The 21,669-nt window shown below is 39.3% G+C and overlaps 1 non-coding gene across 1 annotated transcript; it reads left to right on the top strand.

The window, feature by feature from the left end:
- The first annotated feature begins 21,268 nt into the window (after positions 1 to 21,268).
- LOC141639182 (small nucleolar RNA R71) lies at positions 21,269 to 21,375 on the top strand. The gene has a single exon (XR_012542396.1). It is a non-coding gene; the product is annotated as a small nucleolar RNA R71 (small nucleolar RNA).
- Positions 21,376 to 21,669: the final 294 nt, after the last annotated feature.

The following is a 21,669-nucleotide window of genomic DNA, read 5'->3' as shown; positions in this document are numbered from 1 at the left end:
TTGTTCAAGTTTATTATTTGGTAATTCAAGTTTATTATTGGGTAATTGAAGATTATTTGGTTATTATTGGAGAATTGACAACTCTTCATCAATCAATCAAGTTCTCTTCTTTTATTCTTTGCTTTATTATTTGGAATCATCTTCATAGGTATAATCTCTTTTACTCTTGTTTAATTACTGTTAATCACATCATTTATTCATCATGTTTGGCTTTGTTAGTATGATTGATAACCTTTTTAACATGTTAAACTTGATTATGAGTGAGTATTCATTTAGCTAGGATTAATGGGTAATTAGGGGAAACAAACATGGGGAATGATTTATGCTTAATCTATTACATTTTCATAATTAATTTGCTTGCTTGTTGTGATTCCAACTTATGCACATGTTATGTTTGATGAAATGCGAGCCTATGAATCCTTGCATTTTTTACCCATCACTTATCTTTTCAATGAGACTTGTAAGACGTAAACCAACTCGAGTCTCATTAAACCATGCATATAGTTGAATAGGAAGGACTAAGTCGACTTGTAGGTGTTGTACAATCTAATCGATTCGGCTCCGGGACCCAAACCGTCTTAGGGATTGTAAGATATGCACTAACTCGATCCCATCACAACAATAAATGCTTGCATCTAGTAGAGAACATGTTTGTATGATCACTTCCCATGAATCCCTTATGAACCCATGATATCCCAGCATTTTTAGTCATTTGTTTACATCCTTCCTTTAATTGCTTGTTTTACTTTCCATTGCTTCTATTAGATTAGAATCTTCAACCCATTACAATTGTGACAACCCCAAGCACAACTATAATTAGATTGAATAATTTGAGTACCCACCGTCCCATGGATCGACCTCGACTTAACCACTAACTAGTTGTTTGTTAAGAATATAAATGTGTTTGATTGAGAGCCCCAACGACACTCTCATCAAAATGGCGCCGTTGCCGGGGACGGTGTTGTGTATTTGAATTATTCTTTTGTCTAGTTTTAGATGTGCTTCTTCTTGAGGGATCTTGGTTCCTTGAGGTTTTTATTTCTTGTACTTGTTCTATTTCATATGCTCAACATGTCTACATTCACTTTTTGGCAATATGAAAATGAGTCTTTTGATAAGTATATTGCAAGATTTGATGATTATATGACTCATGCTTCGCATCATGGTTTTACTCTTTCAAATTATGAAGCATGTTGTGTTGTTTATAATGGCATGAACCTTGAAACCCGCAACTTGGTATTTCACTTGAGTGGTGGTAGGATATGTGAGATGAGTTGTGAGGAATTTTGGGAATTTGTTGAATTCATGACCATCCATTGTCTTAAGCAAATTGTAAATGACATATTTGAGAGTGCCAAGGAATGTATGGAAGCGATAAAAGCCACATTTCAAAACTTCATTGAGGAAAACTATGAAAATGAGATTTGTGAGGATGAGAAACCTTCCTATAACTTTGAGCCAACCTACTATGCCCACAAAATTACCCCACCTTGGGAAGATGGAGTGCTAGATGAGGAGACTGATGATGAGGAGGAGTACATTCTTGATTGTGAAACCAATGCCTGGATGTCGTCATCCTAATCTTCTTGTGTTTCAATGAACTCAATCTCCATGGAATTTGATGATTATGGGCAAAGTGAGAGTGATATGGATGTGAGCTTGAGTGAAAACTCACCCTTTGAGGATTAAATTTTAGAGGGAGACAATTGTGTTGAACTTGGTGAGCCTTGTTATGACAACCCCTTTGATAATGGACCTTGTTGGGATGAAGAATATGAGAACATTTGGGAACCCCAAATAGACACCCTTGAAATCACCTTAAATGATAATGAGAGTACTTGCATTGAATTTGGTGATTTTGACTATTTGGAGGATGAGTTGAGTGAATTGCCAACTAACTACCCATTTCATGTTCCTACCATCCATCACATCTCTTATGATTTTTGTCATAGCATTCTTCACATGCTTGTTCGGTCTATTGCTTGGGCATTATTTCATTGTATAATCTTTTGTTTTTATCCATGCCTATTTATATCTCACTCCCAAGAATTTGACCGACTTCTACGTGCTTTCAGTGCTAGTGATAATCTTCCATGAAATTATTTATTGATAATTTTTGGTTTGATGGAGTTCCTCAATAACCATTAATTTGTATATATGCATTTAGTGTAGATTTGCATTCATTTAATAAATTGCATGAGAGATGAAAGGGAGGGTTCTCATATTTTAATTGAGCTTTTGAAGGAAATTAATGAAAATGAGAAGATGAAAAATGTAAAGAAATGAAGAAAATGGAGAATTTGGGCTTGTGAGTAAGTTTGTTATCATGAGAAAGGTGTTGGGTCAAAATTTCTCGAAATATGCGCATCCCGAGTCCAATCCGAGCGGGTTGAAGGACAAGAAAAGAAGCAAAAGTTCTCTGACCAAGAATCCGCGCTGATTTTGAAGAAATTGCTCGTCTCCACTGCCAACCCGCGCGGGTTCAAATTATCCCGAGCGGGTTCACTGACAACCCGAGCGGGTCAGCTTTATCCCGAGCGGGTCCAGCTCCTGATTGCAGAAAATGCCCAGAATCACGGGCAGGATACTTCCAACTCACCCGTGTTCAGCCTTTAAACCATGTATACCTTTTGTTTTTCAGCCACAACTTTACTTTACACTCAAATCTCACCTACCATCTTCATCTTCTTCCTTCAAGCTCAACCCCAACTCACAAAACTCACTCAAATAACCATCAAATTACTCTAAAAATCATTCTAATCCATTTCTACACAATAAAAACCAACTTTCCAACCTTCTACTTGCTCAAAATCAGCCATTTTCATCATTTCAAAAATTGGAGCTCCAAAAATCCGTGAGCTAAAAGTTGTATTTCGGGTTTCATTTTTGCCTTCTAGCTTCACTACATTGCTTCTAGTGTTCTAGTAAGGCATATTCAAGGTTGTTTGGCTCTTATTTGTGGAGATTTGAGGCATTCTTGAGTAGTGATACTTGGTGGGTTTCAAGACTAAAACAATGAGTTTTTGGGGCAAAAGTAAGACTACTACTAGTAAGGGGACAAAGAGGAGAAAAAGAAGAAATTCTAATGCTCCACCGGAGTTCCAAATGCAAGAAGAGGAGCTAGTACCGGAGGTAGAGCAACTTGATGATTTCCCGGAGGTAGTATTCATCAAAAATGAGCATAGGAGGCGATTTTTGAAACTACTTGGTAAGGAATTCGAGCCTACTCGTTTCGTTTGTCGTCAAACTTTGGATAAACTTGGTATTGAAGAACAAACCGAGTCTTTCTTTAGAGGAATGAGTCTTGAGACTTTATTTTATATGCATGAGGAAACATATCTTAGCCTCACCTTCTAATTCTTGTGTAGTCTCAATGTTTTTGAAGGAGAAAGATATGGGGTGTCTTTGGAATTTAGGTTGTGTAATGAGACCCACCAAATACATTTGGGTACCTTTGGTGAAATTTTTGGACTTGTGATACCCGAGACCGACCTTGAGAAACCCGTGGGGTTCACGGAGTCACACTTGTGGAGAGCTGATACGGTCGTTTCTGTACCAAAAATAAATACCTAGCTACTACTAACAGAAGTCAGCGGTAAGTAGGGTCGATCTCCACATGGAGGCGGTTTACTATCTACTTGTCTATTCTATCTGTCTAATGTCACAATTGGGGGTTTGAAATGTTTTGACTAGACTAAAGAGATTAAAGCAAGAGGGAAATGAATAAGAGAAAATAATGAAGAAATACAAGGGTAAATCAGATAAAAGAGAGAAATATGCTAGGAATCGGTCTACCGTGGCAGCTACCCTATCGGGTCAACTGAGTCGATTAAATTATTGATAAGAAGAGCGAGGTCGTCACCTTTCGGTCCTTAAACCTACGATTATACCCTTTCGGTCTCTAATCGCCCTAGGGTCTCCCTAACTTTGCTTTCGCCCTAATTAGGTATCACCTATTGTAATTAAGCAAGCCTTCCCTTCCAATCTTTCGATCCAGGTCGGGGATAACTAATTAATCGGTCTCCTGCATGCATTCATTCAACCTAACCACAATTATATTGCTTAATACAATTCTTGTCGCAACACTAATCTAATCATGTCGGTCCTAACATATTTCTACCACGGTTTCCGTAGTCCTAACATATTAAAGGAATTAGCTACGCATGGCTCGGGATACTATACTAGCAATTGCTAATCTAATAACATAAGACATGGCAACTAAAAAGAGAAATAATAAAAGCAATAAAGAAACAAGGAAGAATAGAAGGGAAAGATTAAATTACTGAATTAATGATCCGGAAATAAGGAAGAACAAAAGTAACAGGGACAGTGTATTCGAAATAATCAGAGAGGAGAAGCCCCCTAAACTGACGTCCTAACTTCCTATTTATAAGAAAATAGGATTTATTTGACCTAATGACGGAATAAAACTAAAAAGACCAAGCCCATAAGAGAATCCACTCGATCGAGTGATTTAAAACCACTCGATCGAGTAAACTAAAGCTTAAACCACTCGATCGAGTAGAAAATCTACTCGATCGAGTAAATCCTAAAATACAACTACTCGATCGAGTAGAAAAAGGACTCGATCGAGTAAAATTGTACTCGATCGAGTACTTTCCGGCGCACAATTTCCTGCTTTGCGCACTGAACTTCAAACGGCTGCCATTTCTTCGTTACTTGGGCAAACAAGGCGATTCCGGTGGCGTTGGAAATATAAGAGGACAAGCTTTCATCTGCAATTAGAATCACCTGAATATCAGTTGTAAAACTCGAGATATGGCTCTTCAAATTAGACACTAGCAATTTGAAGTTCTTCCTTTGCTCGCCTAGCTATCTTTCTTCTTTGCGCATCTCAAAATAGCTACATTCCCGCTCCAAATTCACTCTTCCTCCAAATGCATGCTAAACGGACGGTAAAAGGCTTGATTTCACTACTTTCTGGTTCATTCCTGAAAATAAGACAGAACAAACCAAAGTAGCATATTCGGGGCATTTCGTAGCATAAACTACGATAAAAGCATGGAAATACGTGCATGAAAAGGCCTAAAAAGACTATATAAAATGCACGTATCAAATCTCCCCAAACCAAACTTTTACTCGTCCTCGAGTAAACTAAATGCAAACTAATGGAACGGAAAAGATAACTCAGAGCTAGCTACAAATGCCCACTTAAACCAATTTAATGCAACAAAAACCAACAGTTATAGCAAACAGTCAAATGCAAACGAGTTGTAAGATGTTTATAATAAAGCTGAACCGTCGACCTTGCAAGACCTTTAATAATGGACTCTCACGGGTCACTCTTCTCTCATGAAGCAAAGGGTGAAAATACATATGTAAGAGAGAAAGAAAAATAGTCGCTCACCTAGACTACGACCTACATAAACATGCATGCAACTAATATGATAGACAATTCTAACTACCGTACATACATTCCAACCAAACAAGGTCCCACACAAAGAGGGCTTACAAAAATATGGTAAAGTGAGGCAATGGGTAAGAAAAGGCAAAACATTTATGGGAATGTGGAGGTATAGGTGATCAAGCTAGTACCTAAACAAAACCATATAACAACATCCATTTCCAACTCAATTATGAATTAAGCACAATGCCTTTCATTTGGCACAAAACTCACCAAACCGAACTGGAAATACTCCTCAATAAATGTAGATAGAGCATAGGAGTAGAGACCACCTCATCAAACAACATCTTTTTTTTCTTTTTCTTTCTATTTTTTTTTTCGGTTTCTTCTTTTTTTTTTTCTTTTCGAATTCCTTTTTTTTTTCATTTTTCATGTCTTTTTTCATCAACCTCCTTTTCTTCATAAATTACCAACTCTGAATCAACAGAATATGAGCCAAACTTGGCACAATGAAATATATACCGCAAAACATACACTAAACTAGCTTGACAAGGCAGGCTAAATTTGGATGTAGCTAAGGGTCAACAGGCAAATTTGGCTAATGTGGAGTTAAATGGGTAAAAATGAAAGGAAGGGAAATTGTAAGCACCTCCCTGCATGTGACACCAACCACTAACCCGAATGTATGCAGGCAAAAAGCAATTGAATTTCATATATGTGCAATTTGATGAACATGTTATACAAGGAGTAACTACTCACAATCCTACATGAGACTGGTCACAAATGACACCAGTTTATAAGGCTCTAATCCTTAGAATTTATAAGTAGGTTGCCAAAATTTCAGGTCAAGTCTATTCGTTCAGCTAAATTTTAACATTAACTCGTAGATATGCAATAAAACATAGCTAAAAAGATAGTAGTTCAATGCAAGGCTTAAGCAAAAAGACAATTTATAGTGCAATTTCATCATTGAAATCCACCGTTCCGACTCAACCTACATGCTAAAATAAACGTGAATTTTTGAATTTTCATTTTTTTTTTTTAATTTTTATGGAATTTTAAATTTTATATGAAAAATAAACAACAATGCATACGGAAATTAAATGTGATATAAAATTTGATACGGTCGTTTCTGTACCAAAAATAAAATACCTAGATACTACTAACAAAAGTCAGCGGTAAGTAGGGTCGATCTCTATAGGGAGGCGGTTTACTATCTACTTGTCTATTCTATCAGTCTAATGTCACAATTGGGGGTTTTGAATTGATTTAATTAAACTAATAAGGTTAAAGAAAGAGAAGTAAAGGTAAGAGAAATTAAACAGAGGGAAAGGAACTAGGATTTAGGGTCATCAATGAACGTCAACTAATTACAGTTAAGGTCATAGATTAGTCGATGTGTCGGTCTAAGGGGCAACGAATATCTCCTTTCGGTCTCAATTCGCCCTAAAATGCTATTAGCTTAACTTTCGCCCTCACTAAAGCATCCTATTGTTCACTGCAGGTCTCACCCCTTCCAACCTTTCGGTCTAGGTCAAGGCTTACCAAAGTTAAAAGGCTAACTGCTTCGAATCAACTAGCAGGATACAGTTAAGGCAGTGATTAACAACATAGACTAAAGCAACAACGACAAATCTATAAACCTAATTAGCAATTAATATCAATCCATCAAATCACCTAATCCTAGCAAGGAAATTAGCTAGACATGAATGAAAGAGCAAGAACAAGGAAAAGGGAGAATAATAAACATTAAATAAATCAAGGAGAAAAGGGAGAGAAAGAGTTACAGATAAAAGATCCGGGAAGAATAGAGGAACAAATTAGCAGACAGTAAAAGTAACGTATGTGGTGTGTTGGAATCATAAAAGAGGAGAAGCCCCCAATTGTGACATTAGACAGATAGAATAGACAAGTAGATAGTAAACCGCCTCCCTGTGGAGATCGACCCTACTTACCGCTGACTTCTGTTAGTAGTATCTAGGTATTTTATTTTTGGTACAGAAACGACCGTATCAAATTTTGGCGCCGTTGCCGGGGAGGAAACTATTTATTTATTTGTTTAATTCTGTCTGTTTTTAGCCTCAGGGGATTTTCCCCTTGAGGCCGTTCTAATCTTTCCTTTAGTGCTGTTTTGATAGGCCTTACAGGTACTACCTAGACAGTTCTAGGTGAAAGATCGTCAAAGGGAAGGCTTGAGTACCTTTGACCCGTCACCTATGTCCCATTATATGGCACATCAGGTGATTTACTGCGGGAGATGTGGTGCTGCTGAGCACAATGCAGTTCTTTGTATGGTAGAAAATGACGCGGTCTACGAGTTCAAGCTTTGGGGACGTGTTAGCCATTCCCCTGTAGTTGTGCCGCCACATCCACCCTATCAATGGCCACCGCAACAAGATCCTGCTGATATACAGAAAAAAGAGATTGCGGAGCTGGAATATTTAATGAAGGCATTTGCAGTCCAAGTGCAAGAAGGTGATAGAGACACTTGTTCGCGATTTGATAAGCTGGAGTCTCAAATAGCTCACCTAGCTGCTGAGTCAGATAATAGGCAACCAGAAGAGGTGTACTTTACTGAGAGCGGTTTTTCCCATGACGAAACCGTGTTGCCCAATGCTGAGGATGACTTCTATGACTCAGATTACGAGTTTCTATCATATTTCAATACTTTACACGAGGATTTCAGCGCTGTACAGGAAGAACCACTCGATCGAGTGACTTATATTAGTCGATCGAGTGAATTTCCAGAAAAACTGTTCGATCGAGTAGATAAAAGCACTCGATCGAGTGAAAATCAGGAGGAAAGTCCTCGATCGAGTAATAATTCTGCTCGATCGAGTGAGTTGGCCAGTGAGAGCATTGATTCGTCATGTGGATTTGTTTTGGATGACGATTTTGATGATAATAATGGATACGGTGAATCTCCCCTATTCAAAGCCGAGTTGGATGCACTTGAGGCTGCGATTTATGGGACGATATCCACTGAGGAGGGTGACGAGGAAGCAGCTGAGTCGGTAATTGCTCCTAGCACGGAAGAGGTAATATCTTCCTTTGTCAATGATTCCGTCATTGAGAGCGACCAACCCGAGGTAGTCAACGATAATTTATTTATTGTTTGTTTAAATAGTAAATTGCCTCGTTTAACTTACGCTGCGCATTCTAATGCTTTGCCCCTTCCCAGTAGGTCGTATAATTTAACGAATTTTCACCGTCCTTGTCATCTTAATCTTGTTAATCTGAAATGGGGCCCTACTTTATTGTCAATTACTCCCGAGCTCCTTTATTTTGTGGACAAATTTAGGAGCTCACATAGGAAATTTGTTAGACTTAAATGTTTATATAATTTTATTTCCTATTTCTTTATTCCACTGTGGTGCTACTTACATTTCTGTGTAGCACATGCGCAGATGTATGATCTCATGCTGCGCGCTTTGAGCTGTTTTGATTGTAACTAATTAGAGAGCCTCGAAGAAAAGAAGGTCGAGCTGAGACCTGTCTGAAGCTAGCGCTACCCGGAAGGCAATCCGGAGATTTAATTTTTAATTGCATTACTTTTTATTTCCGTTTTAGTTGTAATAAATGGTCTTCGTACCATAGACTATTCAGTTATGCTTGTTTTGTTAGCTTTGCGGGCTGTTTTCATTGCGTCTTTGCAGGAACATATTAAGTATCACTCGATCGAGTACTTTATGTACTCGATCGAGAGCTTTTGCTGCTGTTTTACTCGATCGAGCACTCTTAATCCACTCGATCGAGCACCTGCAAAGAGAAAACTATCCGATCGACCTAATTTCCTTTCGATCGAGCAGTTTTGGACGCCCTTTGACTTGGATTCGCTTCCTGTGACGATATTTGGGGCTATTTAGCGACCTCCCACGTTGCTGGCTGGTTTGGGGAGGTCCCTTATTCGCGCAATCTTGTGAGTTTTCCGCATTTACTCTCTTTCTCTTCCAGTTTGCATTTCTTTTCCATGTTTTGGTACAATGAGGGCATTGTACGGTTTGGTTTGGGGAGGTTATGCATCCATATCTGTGTCTGCATCTTGTTTTTATTTGCATTTCTGTTATCACATTTAATTTCCGTATGCATTGTTGTTTATTTTTCATATAAAATTTAAAATTCCATAAAAATTAAATAAAAAAAAATTTGATACGGTCGTTTATGTGCCAAAAATAAATACCTAGCTACTACTAACAAAAGTCAGCGGTAAGTAGGGTCGATCTCCACAGGGAGGCGGTTTACTATCTACTTGTCTATTCTATCTGTCTAATGTCACAATTGGGGATTTGAAATGTTTTGACTAGACTAAAGAGATTAAAGCAAGAGGGAAATGAATAAGAGAAAATAATGAAGAAATACAAGGGTAAATCAGATAAAAGAGAGAAATATGCTAGGAATCGGTCTACCGTGGCAGCTACACTATCGGGTCAACTGAGTCGATTAAATTATTGATAAGAAGAGCGAGGTCGTCACCTTTCGGTCCTTAAACCTACGATTATACCCTTTCGGTCTCTAATCGCCCTAGGGTCTCCCTAACTTAGCTTTCACCCTAATTAGGTATCACCTATTGTAATTAAGCAAGCCTTCCCTTCCAATCTTTCGATCCAGGTCGGGGATAACTAATTAATCGGTCTCCTGCATGCATTCATTCAACCTAACCACAATTATATTGCTTAATACAATTCTTGTCGCAAAAATAATCTAATCATGTCGATCCTAACATATTGCTACCACGGTTTCCCTAGTCCTAACATATTAAAGGAATTAGCTACGCATGGCTCGGGATACTATACTAGCAATTGCTAATCTAATAACATAAGACATGGCAACTAAAAAGAGAAATAATAAAAGCAATAAAGAAACAAGGAAGAATAGAAGGGAAAGATTAAATTACTGAATTACTGATCCGGAAATAAGGAAGAACAAAAGTAACAGGGACAGTGTATTCGAAATAATCAGAGAGGAGAAGCCCCCTAAACTGACGTCCTAACTTCCTATTTATAAGAAAATAGGATTTATTTGACCTAATGACGGAATAAAACTAAAAAGACCAAGCCCATAAGAGAATCCACTCGATCGAGTGATTTAAAACCACTCGATCGAGTAAACTAAAGCTTAAACCACTCGATCGAGTAGAAAATCTACTCGATCGAGTAAATCCTAAAATGCAACTACTCGATCGAGTAGAAAAAGGACTCGATCGAGTAAAATTGTACTCGATCGAGTACTTTCCAGCGCACAATTTCCTGCTTTGCGCACTGAACTTCAAACGGCTGCCATTTCTTCGTTACTTGTGCAAACAGGGCAATTCCAGTGGCTTTGGAAAGCTAAGAGGACATTATTTCATCTCCAATTGGAATCACCTGAATATCAGTTGTAGAACTAGAGATATGGCTCTTCAAACTAGGCACTAGCAATTTGAGTTCTTCCTTTGCTCGCCTAGCTATCTTTCTTCTTTGCGCATCTCAAAATAGCTACATTCCCACTCCAAATTCACTCTTCCTCCAAATGCATGCTAAACGGACGGTAAAAGGCTTGATTTCACTACTTTCTGGTTCATTCCTGCAAATAAGACAAAACAAACCAAAGTAGCATATTCGGGGCATTTCGTAGCATAAACTACGATAAAAGCATGAAAATACGTGCATGAAAAGGCCTAAAAAGACTATATAAAATACACATATCAAGAGCGATCACCGGGTTAGAATTAAATGGTTTTAAGAGGTGTCATGCCTTTTACATTCATCATCCGGTTATTAGGGTGTGGCATCAATTTATAGCGGGGACTATTCATGGTAGGAGTGACACGGGATGTGTGAGTCAACTTGACATGAATTTTCTTGAGTCATATTTGAATGTCCAAGGTTTGCCAAAGTACAACTTTAATCCCGCTCTTGAATTACTTGTCCGATTTCGAAATCTATCAAGGGGTGCGACAAAATCAAAGGGAATTGTGATGGGTGGTCTTCTGACTAGGATGGCCAATGTTTTATGTCCGGGGTTTAATGATGATGGGAGGTATGTAGCTCTACCCGGAGATACTTTGCTTGATGAGAAGGTTATCTTTAGGCATCACAAATGGTGCAAATATAATGATTTGGGAGGCATTGATTGGTACACCAAGGGAAGCTCTACATCCACCCTTCCTTGTTGGGACCTTCCTTCTACCACACCTAGGTCGAGTTACCTTGCACCTATGCCGAGCTACCTCCTCCCCATTGAGAGGATTGTGACTCCACCACCTAGGAGACGTGAGGAGGCACCTTCTACTCCTTCCCATGCACCATCACCGTCCCAAGGTCCAAGCCTTGGATTTCCACCATTCCTTCATGGTGTTCGGCCCTCTTATGCGGAGATACCTCCATTCCCCCATTTCTACCGACCCCACACACCTCCTCCCACTCCTCCGAGCTCCCCGCCATCGGTCATGGATATATTGATGGGTATGATAAGCAACATGGATGTTAGGATCCACCGAGGGCAAGAAGACAACTATTTGGCCCTTTATCCTCAATACTACCATATGGCACAACAAGGGTTTATTGATCCTAATGGTCCTAGGCCTTCTTGGGTGCAACCACACCTTGTGTTCCCAAACCAAGGCATGAATGAAGATGACCAAAGAGGAGGAGAGGAAGAAGAAGAAAGTGAAGATGATGATAGCCTTAATGATAGAGGCTTTGATTGAGATCGTGATTGTAAGACCCTTCTTTCCCTATCTCTCATGTATAGTTTGCATTATATATATCTCACATGATTAGATTAATTTGAATTGTATTATATCTCACATGATTGGTCGGACTAAATCTTTTCGGTAACTTGTCGTTAGGAGCACCTAGACAAAAACACAATTTATAACTTCACAAACAACTCTACAATTAGTGAAGAGGCAAGTAAAGGTCGGATCCCAAGGGACGGGAATTGAGATGAGATTTCTATTGAAACTAGTGGTGTCTTAGGGGTGTCACAATTTGGGTTGATGTAGAAGGTCACTAAACTAAATAGCAATAAAAGTAAATAAGCAAGATGAATTGAAAGGGTTGTAAACAATTGATAAAAAGCACTAGGGTATCATGGGTTCATAGGGGAATCAAGGGAATTGATCATACAAACATGTTCTCAAATTATAAGCAAGCAATTATTGTTGTGATGGATTGAGTTGGGTTATATCTTACAATCCTAGGAAAGTTTGGGTCCCGGAGCCGAATCGATTAGATTGTACAACACCTACAAGTCGACTTAGTCTTCCCTACTCAACAACATGCATGGTCTAATGAGACTCGAGTTGGTTTATGTCTTACAAGTCTCATTGAAAAGATAGGTGATGGGTAAAAAATGCAAGGATTCATAGGCTCGCATTTCATCAAACATAACATGTGCATGAGTTGAGATCAAAACAAGCAAGCAAATAAACCATGAAAGCATATTAATTTAAGCATGAATCATTCCCCATGTTGGTTTCCCCTAATTACCCATTAACCCTAGCTAGGTCACTACTCACTCATTATCATGGTGATCATGCTAGCAAGGTTGTCAATCATACCAACAAAATGAAACATGATGAACAAATAAAAGTAATTAACAATAATTAAAAAGGGATTAAGAGAATTATACCTACTAATGATTCCAATAATAAAGCAAAGAATAAAAGACTTGATGCTTGATTGAGAGGTTGTCAATCTCCCAATAATAACCCAAATAATCTTCAATTACCTAAAATAAAGGATGAACAAAAGAGAGATTAAGGAAATAAAACTTGTATTAAAACTTTATTAATTGTTGATTACAAAACTAAAGAGAGATTTGATTGATATTAACTACTCTAAGAATTGATAAGAAGAACATGCTCTTCTAATTAGACTAATGGGGTATTTATAGTGGAAATTAGGTGGATGCATTAGGGTTAACTAAGGGCTAAAATAGTAATTACACTTTTGAGATTTGAGCAGGGAAACGCCGGTATGTTTCGAAGGAAGGGCATCTTTCTTTGAAGCTTGAAGAAACGGATTTGTGCTGGACTGGAATTCGTGCGTCTTAGGCACGAGACGGCCGGATTTGTGAGTCTCTGCCCGGGCATCTTCAAGGGAATCCGGGCGTCTTCTGGGCTTGCTGCCCGGGCGTCTTTGGGAGAAGACGGCCGGATTGTGGAAGTGGAGGACGGGCGTCTTCCAGTCAATCCGCACGGATTGCTGGACAGCTTCACTTCTTTCTTCTTTTCTTCCTTTCCTTCATAAAATCCTTGGGGATTTCCTCAGGGATGCAAGGATCCTTTCGTGTCATTGCCCAACTACTATAATATGTACAAAGGCCTTCTAATCTTGTCTCTCCTTGATGCTTGGTCATTGAATTCAATTAATTTAGTCTCATTTTGCCATGAAAATGCAAGGTTTGCACTCCTTTCCTACCAAGGACACAAAACCTCAAAGAATATGCAAAACAAATAACTAAAGACAATAAATGACCCAAATATGCACTAAAAAGCATGGGAACAAGGCTAATTCGGGAACTAAATATGCGCTAATTATGGTCACATCAAATATCCCTAAACCGAACCTTTGCTCGTCCCGAGTAAAGAGTGTGACAAAGACTAGGACCATTATTTAAACTAACCTAATAACATAGCCGATATGAGACAATTAGCGGGTCTCACTCCGCCCCTTCAACTCACAACAAGACAACCATGAGGTAGGATGCCTTCTTGCAAGGCAAGGTGGATCTTGCCAAAATGGCGACACATCCAAACATTAAGCACACAAAATCACATAATGGATGCATCTACAAAAGGAATAGCCACTTCCTCATCAAGTGGCGGAGGCAACTAAAAGAGAACAAATTTAAGAGCATATAATCCGTCACAAATACTAGTTCAACAAATTACTAAGGCTAAGAGGATGGCACTAAATCACCTCCAAATGGTGTTAAACTAGACTACTTTCGTCCTCAATTTCCAAATGCTTTCGTCAAGAGCGATCGGATGGTATGGAATGATGATCCCCATGATGCTAGTAGCATATGACATGACAAGTCTCGAGTTCTCTACAAAAGTAAAGGTCATGGATCGTCCCAAGCTCGACAAAGTGGCTTGACAAAAAGGCTTTTTGGGAATGAAATGCTCAAATTGTTATAAACAAAGGGTGGATATGACTAGTATTCAAAAATTGACCTCATTCAACTTTCACATTTCAAAAATTAGAGATGGGGTTTGTCCCTTCCGTGTCCTAATGTCCTTTGCTTTGATAGTCACTGCCAATCGCTTATTAGGCAAAAACAACTAAAATTCTCAATATTTCAATCATTTCATAACATTTGAGTTAACCTCTTGAAATGAGCAAAACTAGCTTTTTTTGGGGCCTCACCACAAGGTGATAGTCACTCGCATCACGGGGTTGGAATCAAACCCTTGACTAGGCTTTAGGTCATGGTTGAATTCACAACCTTGAAAAAGTTTTGGGCCCAAAGTTCAATGGATCCATCTCCTAATGCCATGCACATCATCCTAATGAAGTGATTCTACCAACTAATATGACATATAAACGCCTCCATCAAAACAACTAAAATTCTCAATATTTCAATCATTTCAACAATAACATTTGAACTTGGTTTCCTTAGCAAATAAATTTTTGAATAAAAGTTAAGTTATAATTCGTTTCCATAAAATGATGGGAAATTATGCAAAATCTTTGAAATGAGCACTTCAAACTTATTGATAGAAAGGTTTTTACCTCCCGGGTTGCCTCACCACAAGGTCAATCAAGGTCACCTGCAGAAACAAGTTAACCAAGTCCACATCGCATCAAATAGGCGGGGTTGGAATAGGTGACTCAAATGCAAACCCTTGACTAGGCTTTAGGTCATGGGTCGAAAGACACTAGTATGACACAATCTAGGGTGTTTTACAACCATTCTAGTAGGCAAAGTCTTAAGTTGAAAAAGTATTTGTAATGGCTTAGTTGCTCTTGTCAAAGTTCTCAATTAGGCACTATTCAAAATATTTCATCTAAATGCAACCATATGCCATGATGCAACTATTATATACATCCTAATGCAAGTGATTCTACCAACTAATATGACATATAAACTAAATGCAAGTTCTAAGTTCACATTGTTATACCGCATCAATCAAAATAAAGCTACATAGTCATTAACATAAAGAGGAAAAAGGAGATTGGAAAGATCATACCATGCGGTCTTCAATATCCTCCTGTCTAATGACGGATGTGGCCACCTCCGACTGGCCTTAAACAGTCGATCAATGTGAACAAGGATAAAACAAACACAATATCTACAACAATATATACACAACTACACTACAAAAGAAATGAACTTGTTTTTGTTTTTCAATTTTTCAAATTTTTATGGTTTTTCAAATTTTTCAATTTTTTGGATTTTTTCACGAATTTTAAGTTATTTTTTCCCAAGGGGCGACCCCTCCTCCTCGTCGTAATCCCCGTTGTTAAATTCCCCATCCCCACACTAATATGGGTATTGTCCTCAATGGCCAAAATGATGGGAAATTATGCAAACATGATGCATGATTTCTACACTAAATGCAAGCTACACTAATCTACACTACATGATGCATGGTTTTTGTTTATGACGGAGAGGATAATTTGGATTACCTCCCGTTGTGTATGCATGTACTTCCCCATAACCCTTCTCCGTGTGCAAACCGATTTAGACATTATTGCTAATGTTCTAAGGTTGGGTGTAGTTCATGGCACTCATTCGAAACCGGAGCCCGTAATGCATGAAACTAAATTTGTCATTTTGGATTTCCAAAATGTGGGAACAATAAGATGAGAACACCTCAATGGGGCCGAGGTGTTAGTCCTCAATGGTGCTAGGACTACTCCAACAATGATCAAGATAAATAAAACAAAAAACACTCCTAATAACAACTCTGAATGTTAGAAGACAGAAGCCCTTGAAAGTTTAGAGAGAAGAAAAATTTTGGAGAATGAAATTGGTGACCAATAAAACAAAGAGAGAGATAGACAAACCTCAAGAGGGTAGGAGCCTCCAAAGATTGCTAATCTTCCATCATATCATCACTATCATCATCTTCCTCACTAGAAGTGGACTCATCACCACTTTCTTCTTCACTTTCTTGTTCACCTTGATCATCATCCTCTTCTCCTTCTTCACTAGCTTCCTCATCAATGTTATCATCAACCTCTTCATCACCGACAACCTCATTATCACCAAGGTCAAAGATATCCACAAAGAACAACCCTAGATGCACTCGGAAAGAAGACTTCCAAGACTAGTCACCGGGCCCGTCGGCCAGCCATAGGTCCCTCGGCCGAACTAGGACAAAGGACATGAAGGGTCAAGTAGTCCTTGCACTAGCTAAGTGAATGAGGGGGTGGATATTGGGCTAAGGCCGAGAGGAACGATAAGCATCTTTTCAACCGATCCTTGAAGGCTTGCTTGTGCATCTCTTGCATAAGAAGAGTCATATAATCTTCTTCACTTTCTTGTTCACCTTGATCATCATCCTTTCTCCTTCTTCAACACCTTCGTTATCATTCTCATCACCGACAACCTCATCATCCCGGCTTGAACTCTTGGTACTCGAAAGGATAGGGTGGTGTGACAATGGAAGAGGAGGGCATTTCAATTTCACCCTTTTGTTGTCGGATAATGTATTCGGCCTTTTTTGATAGGGGAAGGAGATAGTTGGTCCGTTGGACACTTAGAAGACAAATCTTCGAAGGCAAAGTAAAAGATCTAGCCTCACTAGTGAGCCATCCATACTTGGTGTCAAGAGGGTTATGAGAGACCCACTTGTACTTGTTCATCATAGTATCAATATCAATGAGATGACGACCCTTCTTTGCCACATACTTGTTATCCTTGTTGAAGTTCGGATCAAAGTATTTAGCTAAAATAGTGACTAGACCTCCATTCACAATAACGGTAGTGCCTTTCTTCCCACAATCAACATTTAGCCATCTATCCACCAAAAGCCTTAGAGAGTTGAAAGGCTTGGTGAATTCCCTTCCAATGTTCAAGGCCGACTCAAGAAGAACAAAATCGAGTTTGGTGAAATGGTTGGTGTCTTTTCTTGCAATGATGGTGTTCCCTATGACCTTGTGCCACACTCTAATGCCCGGATGGTGGACTAATAGAGCGCGACTAGCATGAAAGTTCTTAAATTTCCTTCCGGAAATCGCCTCCCAAAGAGGGTCGGGGTCATACTTGCCAACATTCTTAAAATAACTCGGTGAATCACTAAGACCCAAAGCTTTACCCATTTCCTCAAAGGAGATGCGCCTACTAATATTAGCTAGACGGAACTCGATGGTCTTCATAGTCTCAACCTTGTTAACTTTCAACGAACTCAAAAATTCTAAGGTAAGGGAGGGGTATGTCAATTCTTTTGATTCATACAATTTCTCCAACCCCATGGCTTTAAAGAAGGCTCTAGTTTGCTCAAGGACACCCAACTTATCTAAGGCATCTTCACAAATAAACTTGGTGGATAGAAATGATTTTCTAGCAAACTTGGCAAAAGTGTCCCTATGGGATTTGGAAATGAAAATTACCTCCGGATAATTCGAAAGTTGAGCAATTTCCGGAGTAGTAGATGTTGTTGCTTCCATGGGAGGTTGTTCTTGTTGCATTTCCAAGTTTGGGCTAGCTACCACCATAGCCAATGCTTTCTTTGCTTGAAGACTCTTTTGTCTTGATGAGAGTGCCTTTGCCTTTGTTGCTTTTGTTGCTCCCTTTGTCCTTGCCATTGATGAATAAACCAAGAAAAGAGTGAAAATCTTCAATTTCTAGTGTAACCAAATCGATTTAAAGATGAAAGGCTTTGCCTTTATGAATTCAAAAATCGACTCAAAGGTTGAAGATTTTGTGCTTGGTTTTGATTTTTGTCGAAAGAGGAGTGATTGATTTGTTGTTAAAAGGATGTTTTGATTTGATTTTGGTGAATGTTGTTGAGGAATCTTGTTTTTGTGATGGAGAGGATGAGGGTTTTGGAGTTATGGGGTTTATGGGTAGTGTTATGAATGAAGAAATGAAGAAATGAATATGGGAGGAGGTTTATAATAAACCCGAAAAATTTGAAATGCAGGGGGAAGACGGGCGGCTTTCCTTCGGGACGCCCGGATTCTGCCTGTTCTGGGTTTCAAAATTCTCGCCTAAAGTCGGGCGGATTTGAACAAAGACGGGCGGATTTGAAAATGCGGGACGGGCGTCTTTCAGGGAAGACGGGCGGATTCCTTTCCAGGGATTTTTCTTGTTTTCCTCAGCCAAGAAGACGGGCGTCTTTCAGTGAAGACGGGCGGCTTTTTGAAGACGGGCGGTTTCTAATGCAGGACGCCCGGATTCGTTAACAGTCACAAAATTTCAAAAGTTCAGCTTAGAAGGACGGGCGTCTTCTGCCCAATATGCCCGGATTGCCTGAAGACGGGCGGATTCTCCTGAATCCGCTCGGATTCGACCCCTTTTTACCCGGATTCAGTTCCATCCGTGTACTTTGCATATCCCTTGTCATTTTTCCATTCTTCTTCATATCTCGTGTTCTTCATTGTGGGGGCACTACTAAGGCATGGATAGCCTAGGCAATTGCTATCCCCACACTAAGCACTACACATCAATTAAAATTATTAGTCCCTCCCTCACTTCTCTCAAACATGACCATTATCTTGATCAAAGTATAGAAATCCAAAAATAACAAAAATGCAATATAAGAATTGAAATGCGAGTTAGGGAGTTAGAAATATTTACAAATGGTGGTTTAGGGAGGACTCCACCAAACTCTCATTCTTGATGAGATGTCAAGGGGGCATGTTCAAGGTGTTGTTGATGTTGCTCAACACCTTGAAAAAGTAATCAAAAGCTTGTTCATTGTCATGATAAAGGTCTTCAATAGACCTTGGCCCTTGTTGTCGGTCTTGATCGATGGCATTACCAATGTTGGGATTGAAAATCCCTTCAAATTCGTCGTCCCAAAGACCACAAACTTCATTAAGTTGATCATTGAAAATCTCTTGATTTGATGGAGACAACTCTCCCATTTCCTTTTCTTGGCCAATAAGGCCATCTTCTTCATTGCTTGACTTTGGTGAGCTTTGCGAGCTCTCTTTGTCACAATTCACTTACTCTTTGAATGGAGCATCTTCAATTTTCTTCTTCCATTGGAGTTCCGACTTCTTCCTATCATCCTTCCGACTATAATGATCGATCATAAAACACGGTTCATGTAAACGGGGAGCTCTCATAGTCTTGTCAAGATTAAAAGTTATACTCTCATCTCCCACTTCTAGAGTGAGCTCACCATGTTTTACATCAATCACCGCACCCGCGGTGTGTAAGAAAGGTCTTCCTAGGATGATTGGAATGTTGGAGTCTTCTTCCATATCAACAATGACAAAGTCCACCGGGATGAAAAACTTCCCAATTCGTACGGGAACATCTTCCCATATCCCTAATGGTGTCTTCGTCGATCTATCGGCTATTTGGAGTGTGATATTGGTGCATTTAAGCTCTCCCATCCCCAACCTTTTACTCACCGAGTACAGCATAACACTCACACTAGCCTCTAGATCACATAAGGCTTTGTTGATCGTGGTGTCGCCAATGGTACACGGTATTGAGAAGCTTCCCGGATCCTTGAGTTTTGGAGGTGAACTCCCTTGAAGTATTGCACTACTCACCTTAGTGAAGGCGATAGTCTCAAGCTTCCGGATCGACTTCTTCTTTGTGAGGATGTCTTTCATGTATTTCGCATAGGCCGGCACGTGATTGATTAATTCCGTGAAATGAATTGAGACTTCCAAATTCTTCACAATTTCCATAAACTTTCCAAGTTGGTCATCAAATTTGGGCTTGGCTTGACGACTTGGAAAAGGAAGTCTAATCACAATGGGCTCCTTCTCCTTGACCTTTTCTTCATTTTTCTTTGAAATTTCTCCTTTTGATGGTTCTCCATCTTTGGAGTTTTGCACAATTTTTTCCTTATCATTAGCTTTCACAACTTCATCCTCAACTTGCTTCTTCGGTGCTTCATACCTTGTACCACTTCTCAAGTGAATGGCACTAACCGTTTCATGTCTTGGGGGACTACTTTGAGGTGGTAATTGCCCCTTTTGTCTTTGTGAGCTTGAAGATGCTAGTTGAGTCAATTGGGTTTCCAACATCTTGGTGTGATCTAGAATGTTGTTGATGGTGGTTTCCTTTGCTTGACTATCTTTTTGCATTTGAGTGAAAAATTCTTGTTGATTATTTTGCATTTGGAGGACCGCTTTTTGAACATCAAAACCTTGGTCATTTTGTTGATTGTATGGATTTTGATTTTGGTAACCTTGGTTTTGGTTGTAAAAGGGTCTTTGATTTTGGTTTCTCATGGGAGGTGGGGTGTATGTTGTTTGAGGGTTTTGAACATTTTGGCTTTTATATGAGAGATTTGGGTGGAATTCGGTGTTTTCATTGTAATAGTTGGAATAAGGGGTACCACTCTTGTATGCTTGGAAAGCATTCACTTGTTCATTTGTTCCCCTACATTCACTTTGGTCATGTTCCAAAGTTCCACAATTCTCACATATCCCACTTGGGATTGATGAAGATGCCGTCATGGCATTAACATGATGCTTTGGTGATTTTGAGGCTTCTTCAAGTCTAGCCATAGCTTTTTCAAACTTCAAATTGATTGTGTCAATGTGAGCACTTAGTTGAGCACCCAATTGAGTAACGGAGTCCACTTCATGCTTTCCTCCTCTAGTAGCCTAGCGAGGTCTACTATATTGTGAGTTATGGACCGCCATTTCCTCAATTTTGTTCCAAGTTTGATTGTCATCAACTTCGGTGAACATTCCATTCGATCCCATGTTGAGAATGTTCCTTGAATCTTCATATAGACCGTTCCAAAATTGTTGTACCAAGAACCACTCGCTAAGTCCATGGTGAGGACATGAGTGACAAATTCCCTTGAACCGCTCCCAAGCTTCATACAAAGATTCTTCATCCCTTTGCTTAAAACCCGTAATTTGAGCACTTAGCATGTTAGTCTTTTCCGGTGGGTTGAATTTTTTGTAGAAAGCTAGAGCCAACTTCTTCCAAGAATCAATTCCGAGAGTGGCCTTATCAAGGCCCTTCAACCATTGTTTCGCGGTGCCAATTAGAGAAAAAGGAAATAAGACCCATCGAATTTGGTCTTGAGTTACACCGGTTTGAGAAATCGCATAAGAATAGTCACAAAAGGTCTCCATATGAGAATGAGGGTCTTCACTAGGCATCCCCCCAAATTGGCTCCTTTCGACTAATTGGATAAAGGCGGATTTGGCAATAAAATTTCC

The sequence above is a fragment of the Silene latifolia genome, unplaced genomic scaffold (assembly GCF_048544455.1).
Source record: "Silene latifolia isolate original U9 population unplaced genomic scaffold, ASM4854445v1 scaffold_291, whole genome shotgun sequence".
NCBI lineage: Eukaryota > Viridiplantae > Streptophyta > Magnoliopsida > Caryophyllales > Caryophyllaceae > Silene > Silene latifolia.
Note: the sequence above shows the minus strand (reverse complement) of the source record. Positions and strands in the feature narration are given on the sequence as shown.